Source organism: Pinus tabuliformis, chromosome 7 (genome assembly GCF_031772625.1).
Source record: "Pinus tabuliformis cultivar Carrire ecotype Pingquan chromosome 7, CPIR1, whole genome shotgun sequence".
Lineage (NCBI taxonomy): Eukaryota > Viridiplantae > Streptophyta > Pinopsida > Pinales > Pinaceae > Pinus > Pinus tabuliformis.
Window position 1 is genome coordinate 174,201,543 of NC_142293.1, and position 9,658 is coordinate 174,211,200.

Below are 9,658 nucleotides of genomic sequence, written 5' to 3' on the forward strand. Positions count from 1 at the left end.
AGTTTTTCTCTTCCATTTACCAAGTCTTGGTAGCTATGCCAGCTCTTAGGAAGACCGAGAAGCACAAGACTCACCATGTCATCATCATTTGTCGTGATCCCTACACTTCCAAGCTCATCCCTGCAGGTGGTGATCTTGTTCAGATATGTAGAGATCGTGTCACCCTTTTCACACTTGATTTTCCGAAGCTTGTCTTTCAGCGCCAGCTTCCTCTGATCGTTGTTGTTCTGATATAGATCTTTCAATGTTTTCCACATTGAAAACAGTGTCTCCTTCCCATGGAGACTCGAGACTATGTGGTCTCGAACTCCCTCCAGAAGGATTCTCCTTGCTCTAGCCACACATTTCTTCCATTCTGCCAATTTTGTAGCATTAGCCGCTACCGGCTTGGGGACTTCTTGATCAATGAAGTCCTTTAGACCATTATCCTCTAATACTGCTTCCATGCGATCCTTCCAGGCTATATAATTCAAGTTTCCATCAAGGGCATACTCGAGTCTTAAATTGTTGAACGCCAGTGGTGAAATTGAGATGTGATAAGAACTCGATTTCTATATTCAGGAACCTCAAACTTTGAACTGCGCCCTTCTTGTATACTGTTCTCTCCTTTGATCACCTTTTCTCTGATACCATATAGAATTTCTCACTGTAGATTAACAGATTATGCAATATACTAAAGAAAAATACAAGATATACTTCTACAAAAAACTTTGTGGAAGCTTAATCGAATATGAGCAAGATCACATAAACACATATAATTGAGAATGAGAAAGCAATCAAATATGAACACAGAAGAATACTTTGGGGAAAGCCTCAACCTAAAACCCTGATCTTTTTTGTATCATACAAGTGGAAATATGTTCAGATTACATAAAGCTTCAGCTCACAAGCCATCTAGCTCTCAGTAAAATCGAACAATAATGCTCACAGACTGAATAGACACAACATATGTCTTCCTCCAACCCTCCAAGCCTCCTATTTCCTTGCGCAGTTTCTTTTGGGGTCCAATGATGCCATCTGTGTGAATTGGCCTCATCACACAACCATCAACCTCAATAGTAACTACACAATCCCCAAGGAATGAATTCCTTCTGCATGCAAAACACATCCTCCAAGGAATATTCCTACAACTGATAGTACACTATCCCATTATCTGATCTCAACTGGGTCTCTGACTGAACTGACATGCATGAGTTATTTATGAGAGAATATTCAGTTATCTGAAGTGCAGTAGTTACATGCATGCATGCATTAACTAACTGAACTCACAATCAGTTCAACAAACTATTTGAACTAATATAACTAGACTTAACTTAGTTAACTGAGCTAACTAATTACAACTCAAAGTACAACTCATCCTGATCTCCTTTAATCAAGGGATAAGTTCCTCAATCAATGGAGAAACTGTTGCATGTCTTCACATAAACTTCATGTTTGATTTCCTACAACTAATTAACTCAAGATGAATTAATTAATTATTTTACAAACAGCTGCTAAGATCAAATTCAAATTTTACTTCTCTAGGGACTAACTAAAATAAGAAGGTATCCCAAAATACTATTTTTAGAACTTCTACTTTTAGCATTTCTTGTTGTTATTTTCAACAGTGTTGATAGCAGGTACAAGACTTGTTGCAAGAAGAAGGCTTGTTGCAGCTCACAGAGGAACAATATGAGTTTACAAGAAGAGGAAACAGAAGGTAAAATGATTATTGGTGGTCATATGATGGGTTTAGGAAAGGCTCACAATCAACAAGAAAGGAATGCCAAAGCAGCTAGCATAGGGAGGATGAGTGAAAAAGAGTTCAAGAGAAATATGATGGAATTGAACGGAGAATTTTATCATTTGAGAGAACTATTACGAGACCAAGGATATGGTTGGATGACAAGACAGAAGAAAGTGCGATGGCCTATATCATAAAATGAGTTGAGGCAAAGAGTGCATGTTAAAGTGAGAAAAAAATTCAGAGGAGTTAAGTATAATTTTATTGTTTGTGGATGAGGCTTCTACATTGCTAAAGGATAAGCCATAGATGTGTACATAGATGTGGAAGAAAGATTTCTTGATAATTTGGTGAACTACTAGATTAGTTCAGACTAACATAAGGATGTGTTGACTGAGGCATCAACCAATGCAAAGGAACCTTATGCTCTTAAGCCTAATGATTTCTGTGTGGATGCAGGTAATGAACAACATTTAACTCACATATTTTTGCAGGTTAATGAAGAAATGAGGCTATTGGATGAGATGGATGAGATCGAGGAATTCCTACTTAAGCAAATTTTTGCAGATGTTAGAGATGGACAATTATTGAAAACTTCTATAGAAAATGATAATGATAATGTTGGCGCAAAAGGAACCAGTTCCATGACAGAGGAATCAAAGTTGAAAATTAGCGTGGGAAGTAATTTTGCAAGAAAGCTCGGATTTTTAGAGGATTGGTTGGAAAATCCAAGGCCAACTAAAGAAGGAAGTGCAAACAAAACAAGTTCCAATAGTTTTAAGGAAGATGAGGAGAAATTATTGCAACAACAAATGAGGAATAACACCAATATAGTTCAACAAGAAAGCCACAAAGAATTGAAAAGTATGAACCAGCCTAAAGATCAGTTGGACATGGAGATTGAAGAGATGAGGATGTTAGATGTTGAAATAACCTCATCATAAGAGGTGTTTAAGGCAAAGGAAATTAAGGAACAACACATTTCAAATGATGGATCAAGATTACATCAACAAGGAAGTATGAGAACTACAACATAAAGTATGGAAGGTTGGGAGGATGAAGAAGACAATAGTGGAGCAACAACATAACAGAGAGAAGGACCAGCTGCAGAACAAAGTTCGAGATCCGGGAAAGCATAATTTCACCAACACATGGTTAGAAGACCATGATTTTTTTTTCACCTTGAAATTATGATGAAGGAGCCTCTTACCCTCAAGTCAATACTCCTTTTGAATAGACCTAGGGGTTTCAATTACAATAGGAGTTGATTCCCTGAATGAGTGGATTTGCTTAATTTAATGTGTTTTCCTATATTTGGAATAGTTGTATGTAAGTGATTATAGTGAGGATTGATGTAATCATATCTTCTCTAAATGAGAGATCTTGAGAGTATTTTGGAGAGTTAGAGAGATTTAGGAGTTAATTGGATTTTTAGAGGATTTTGAGGATCTAGAGAGGCTAGATTTAGAGATTGTTGATGGAATTGTGGATCTAAACTAACTCTGGTTCAGGATCCCCTTTTTGTATATAATTTGTAGAAAAAATATTTATCATAAGGAGGAATAGAAAGAGATCCAAGAAAAAGCTAGTGAGGCATAAAGGCCAAAAGTGGCTTCAAGGCCTAGAGGTCCAAATGATGTAAATTCAGTCCAAAGGTACTTTAATTGTGTGTATATAATATGGAACTACATTGTTTCAAGTACAATTATAGTACGAGTCTCTGCTTATTATTGGATGACACGTAATTGCTTATACATCATGAATATGTATGAATACACAATCATCTAATATTGTAGGCATGGATGAAGCTTAGGAGGGATATGTGGGTATATATATACATCTTATCACTAGAGCGGACCAGCTCAGCGAGACCGTAGTGATAATAAGCTCATGAGATATAGTGTTGATTTTTTATCAACTATAAGATCAACGATCCATTAACGGAGGCTACAAGAGTCTTCTGAAAGTATCTAGCATCGGCACACACACACACAGAGCAAGATGGAAGAATGAGACTGAACCAGAGGAGTTAGAGATCATAAATTAAGCTAGAGGAAAAAGTTGAGGCATCGAGGTGAAACACACTTAGTTTTTGAAGTTTAGATGGAAGCCCGTTAGATAACAACACCAGGGAATGACAATTAACGGAACCAAGAGATGGAACAAGAGCGTTGGGCCGGAAGGTCAGAAGCCCGTAAGGGCTTATGAATTATAAATATTAAAACCCGTCGGGCACCAGGGCTCGTTAACTAACAGAGTGGCAGTTGACGGGGATTTTCCAGTTGCCCTATTCCATTAAATCCTAAAGGAATTCATAATTAAGTGTCGGGTATTGAGTGGGGTCGATAGGTGAAATCATAAAAGTAGCAATAGACGGAGAATTCAACCAAGTAGAAACAAGCGAAGGTTCCTCAAAATTGGAGTTCGAGCCAGTGGGACCCAAATGCGGAAGTCGCAAGGCAAGAGCATTTGGAGAGGCAAAACCGAGCATAAGCTTGAAAATGCACAACACTTGGCCAATTTCGCTTTCCAAGTGAAGTTCGCCAGTTGTGGGAGCAAGGGTTGTCTATTAACGAAACCCCGTAACATAAATTTGGATCAGAGAACCCAGAAATGTGAAATCCCACAAGTTATTTTAATTAAGCGCAAGGGACTAGGGACCGTCAAGTGATGACAACGTAAATACTTTTTGTTCCCCAGATCTTTTAAGCGACGAAGATTATGGGGTCCTCAAGGAGAGTAAGTGTGTTGGGGAGGTTACGATAGCGGAAAGACAATGTGGAGTGGACATACTTGGAATCCTGGAACACCCAGAAGCCCAAAAGTTTTTGTAATCAAAAGTTGGGCTTTGGATAGCAGGATATATGTATAAAATTTGTGCCTTATCATTGTATTGGATCACATCTATAAGAGACCAATGTTTATATTAAAGAAGGCCTGACTTCAGGGGCTATCAAAATAAAAAGAAAGGTGAAACAACAGAATTAATAAAAGCGCCAAGAGGGTAAAACAGGGGCTAAAAAGACGAGATTGTAAGTAAATTACTTCCACCCAGGGGCTATATACAATAGAACTTGAACTTGGTGGTTTTGGTACAACTCTTTCAACTCATCCCACTGTATTATTAAAGGGATTTATATCCCGATAAAGTTGATTTCGAAGGATTGAAGGAAACTTTTTTTGGCCAAAGTAGGACTGGGCATTGTGGGAAAGAGGCTCAATTTTTGGGCTTACATCAAATTATTAAATTTAATTTATCTTTTAAATTAAATTGAATGTTTTTATAAAATAAACAATTATTATAATTTTTTATATAGAGGGGTTTTCTTTTAAAATAAAGTTTTCTAGTGTAAATAATTGTTATGCACTCCTAGATGTTAAGTTACCAGTTCCCACCCTATTTAGGTGTTATTTTTGAACATGACCATGATGTAGCCATCGATGCCTAACTTTATATATATATATATATATATACATATATATATATTCGTAAATTCACTTTCTTTTAACAAGTTCTTGCATTTTTTTATTTAATTTGACTTTGCAATCATCATTTGACATACCTCTCTAAAAATATTTACAAAAATTATATTCTCAAAAACATTTTAACAAAATGTACTACTCTAACTTAAAAACACTCTAACAAAATACACTTTTAAATAAAAAAATTCATTTTACAATTTCAAAAATATTAAAATAATTGCTTTACAAAAGATTCAGAAATGTTATAATGTAATGTCTTTTTAAATATTTTGACTCTATCAAATTACATAAAAATTAAAATTAAAATTGAATTATATATACATATATATTAATTATAATTATGAGAGCTGAGAGCTGTGCGGCGGAGTTCCTAGGGTTTCTCGGCCCGGTTAGCTGCCTGTGCCTGCGGCGACAGGCCTTCTGCTGGTGGGGGTTCTGGTTGCCCTTCCGGCTGCCATCGACTGGTTCACGTGCTGCTAGTCATCGGATGTGGACGGGTCTATCCTCAGCGCTTTGAGCTCGGCAGCGGCAGCGTTCTCCTCTTGATCCCCGGCGGCCCTCTGCGCTCTATCGACCCTCTGCCTTGGGGTTTCAGTTGGGGCTTTGGCCTCTGGTGTTTGTGCTGCGTTTGCTGAGCAGGGCAAAGGGCTTCGGGCTACTGACTTTCTTCATGGGGGCGAGGTGGCTGCCCTAGCCGCCTCTGCCCCCGGAACCGACCCGCCTCAGCTCGGTTCGGGACCTGTTTGGCCTCCCATGCTGATGCTGGTTTCTTTTTTGGTCCTCTGCTAGTTTTACTAATGCAGCTATGGAGAGTGTTGAGGGATCTGAGGTGTGGAGCCTGTCTCTGCATCGATTCGTGCCGCTTTTCTATGGCTGTTGCTGACTAGCTTCTTTTCTGGCTCCTCTGGTTTTATGGGTGGTATCTTCCACTGGCTTCGGGGTTTTTGGTGGAGAGTTGAGGGGATGGGGGTGCTCCATTTCGTGCCTCTCCCCTCTGTCCTTTGGCAGCCATTTTGTATTACTGCTCTTCCACTGGAGCTTTCGTTTTTTTTCTGTTATTTTTCAGCTTGTTAGGGTAGGCGTATACTCCTGTTGGGGTTTACATACCCTGCTTCTGTTATGTTTTTTTACGGGTTTTTTTTGTATGGGATGGGATGGGGTATCCTCTTGCTGGGGTTTACACACCCATTTACTTGCTACCCTCTCTGAGGGCTTTTCGGCATACTTCTCTTGAAGTCATGCTTTTGTAAGTGGTTTATCCACACTATAGCATATGCGTTCAGCATCTACAACATGTAATTTTCTGACTTATTGAAGATTACGAATTCTATTTCCTCGGAAAAAATATTAATTATAATTATGAATAAAACATTTTGGCAATATCAAACAACATACCAGTAAAACTAAAATAAAAAATAAAAGATTAATAATTATATTTATAATTATTATTATTATTATAATTATAATTATAAGTATGTGATTGATTATGATAGTGAGTTGTATTTGGATAGTTTGTCTCTTCTAATCAAGATGGGCAATTTATTTTTGCACTTAAAGTTTTTTTTTGTTATTTTGGTCAAATGTTTTTTTTTTTGTCTTTACTAGGTGGCCAACAAATAAGAATGAGGCTGGTTGTATGATTTTGAATAGTTATCAAAGATATATGATTTATAAGAATTAATATAAACTTTAAAACACTGAAAAAATAATAATAAATTAATCAAAAATTAAACCAACCTGATCTATTTTAACTTCAAATCAACACATCTTAAATAAAGATCAAATCTCTTTTCACTGTTCTTTTTAACTATTTTAAATCAAATTTAAATTTCTTTTCACTCTAAAAATATATGTAACTCAAAAAAATTAATCCTTTTCAAAATCACAAAAGTATATTTAATTTTATTCATAAAGAAACTTCAAAATTAAATAAATTAACTTGGTAATATACGTACCAGCATGGGTAGGGTATACTTTCGAAAGATGGGACCTCCACTGATCCTCGATGAAAGTGCAAACACGAAAAGTGATTTGGTTATTAATATGCATCTGCATAGTATTTAACTCTTTTTTTATTTCACTTAGCTCTGTGTTGAATGGCGACGCTGATGAGTCTCTGCAATCAAATAATGAAAATCAGTGAAAATTTTAATGGTGGAAATTTATTTTTAAATTTAGAAATTTTTGTAAATTTTATTTTTATATATTATGCAATTTCTAACTTATTATACAATTTGTAAAATGTTTGGCAATATTTTTGTAAAGTATTTAAATCTATATAATCTCTATATAAAATTTTGGCAATTTTTAAAATAAAATAATTTTATTTGTTTTTAAAATAAAATAATTTTATACTATAGCAAATAATTTATAGCAAATAATTTTTAGAAAAAATAAAAATTAAAGAATATTTGTTTAGAAAACAAAGTTTTGCCTTGTGAAAACACTTATTTCCTATCTTTAGATATTCATCACTTATTTTGGATATTAACCATGGCCTCTGTCTGCATTTGACTTGTACTATACAGACAGGGTGGTAGATAAGAATAACTACGGAATGTTGAGTATTACCTACGACAGGCACCCTGAAGAAGAAAGAACACGCGCGCGCCTTTAACTATCAATGATGTAGCTTCTTGCATTACATCCTGCATTCCCTCGGGGCTTTCGCTCAATGTTTTTAGAGGAAGGGCAAGATCATACATTGCTTTTGTAAGATACCAAATGTCTTCTCTGTTGGTGATACTAGCGCGTAAATTTTCCAAAGTATGGGCAACCACAAGAGGTGCAACAGTAGCAACATTTACCCTCCCTAGGATTGCTTTAACAGCTCCATGCATGTCCTTTATCGGCAGGAGAGATCCAAATGACACAATCACTTTTAATTCCCGCAAGTCTGGAACGTTGGGCCAAGGAAAACAGCCGAGACTACGTGCTTTTTCATGACTTGCCTAAGAAAATGCAAGAAATGAAATATATTCAAATCAGATATCTGACTACAATGATAATATAATCTAATTACATAATTCATATTCTCCTTGTAATATAATTCGCATTTATTATCAGATGGATATGACAGATTGTTATCTACCCCCAGAAGCTCATATATGTGTATCCAAAGGTCATCGAGATTGACATCCTCGACTTTATCTTTACGTTTGCGTCTGATGAGATCGGATCTGGATTTCGTTGGACCACTGGAAGAAGAGAAGGATGGAGCTTCATCGCACCGTGGGGCTCCTGAAATATTTAGATTGACATCGACAACTTGTCCCTCAGATCTCTTTGGAAGATCAGAATATCCAGAGGATGAAGCCTCATCGCATCGGGGAGTTCCTGAAACATTAAGGCTGACATCAACATTTTTTCCCTTAGATTCCAATGAAACATTGAAAGATCCAGAGAAGGGAGCTTCAACATGGAAAGCGCCTGGAAGAGCTTGAGAAAAGGGACCGCTCTCTGCACAATCACAATAACCATTCAACATTAGTATTATCATTTGCAAAACCATGCGCTAATGGCCCCTTACTGTAGAATCGTCGGGGTCTGCTGTGAAATGACCACATTATTATTAACAATATCCAGAAACATAAATAAAAACATTCTACTTGTAGGCGTGCTTTAAGCACCTGATGGCGGGGAAACTTATTATAAACTTACTTTTACATCTTATTTATTATTTTATTTCCAATCAAGAAATTAATTTATTACATAGTTATTGAATTAAAATTTCTAATCTATATCAAATTTCATTTCATTGAAACATTCAAAGATCCAGAGGATGGACCTTCATCATGGGACGCTTCTGGAAGAGGTTGAGAAAAGGGACCACTCTCTGCACAATCACAATCACCATTCAACATTAGTATTATCACTTGCAGAACCATGCGGGGATAGCAGCTTACTGTAAAATCGTAGGGGCCTTCTGTGAGATGACCACATTATTAATAACAATATCCAGAAACATAAATGAAAACATTCTACCTGCAAGCGTGCTCTGAGCTGAAGTGGGGATTTGAATTAATTGGATTGGATTGATTTATTACTTTTTAATTTTATTTATCACTCCATCCTTATCCAACCCATTAACCTAGGTTATTACATAGTGCTTAATACTTACCAGTCTGCAATACCTAAAGCCCTTCTCCAACCCATTAACAACTTATTACATAGGGATTAATAATAACGAGTTTGCAATACCGCCAAACTGGCGATACATCTTCAAGCTGAAATTGTGGCAACTTCAATGTTAGTGGTCATGTCATTCCAACTTTGGCCTTAAATATAGGCATTTAAAGTGAATCTCGAATTCCCAAAATGGTGGCAGCTTAGATGCTAGTGGGCTCACTCCAACTGGCCTTGAATCTAGGAATTTAAGGTATTTCGGTTGAGGAAATTGGGACGGTAACTATTTGTGATCAGACCAGCCTACCTGTGTAACTGGTAAGCGGA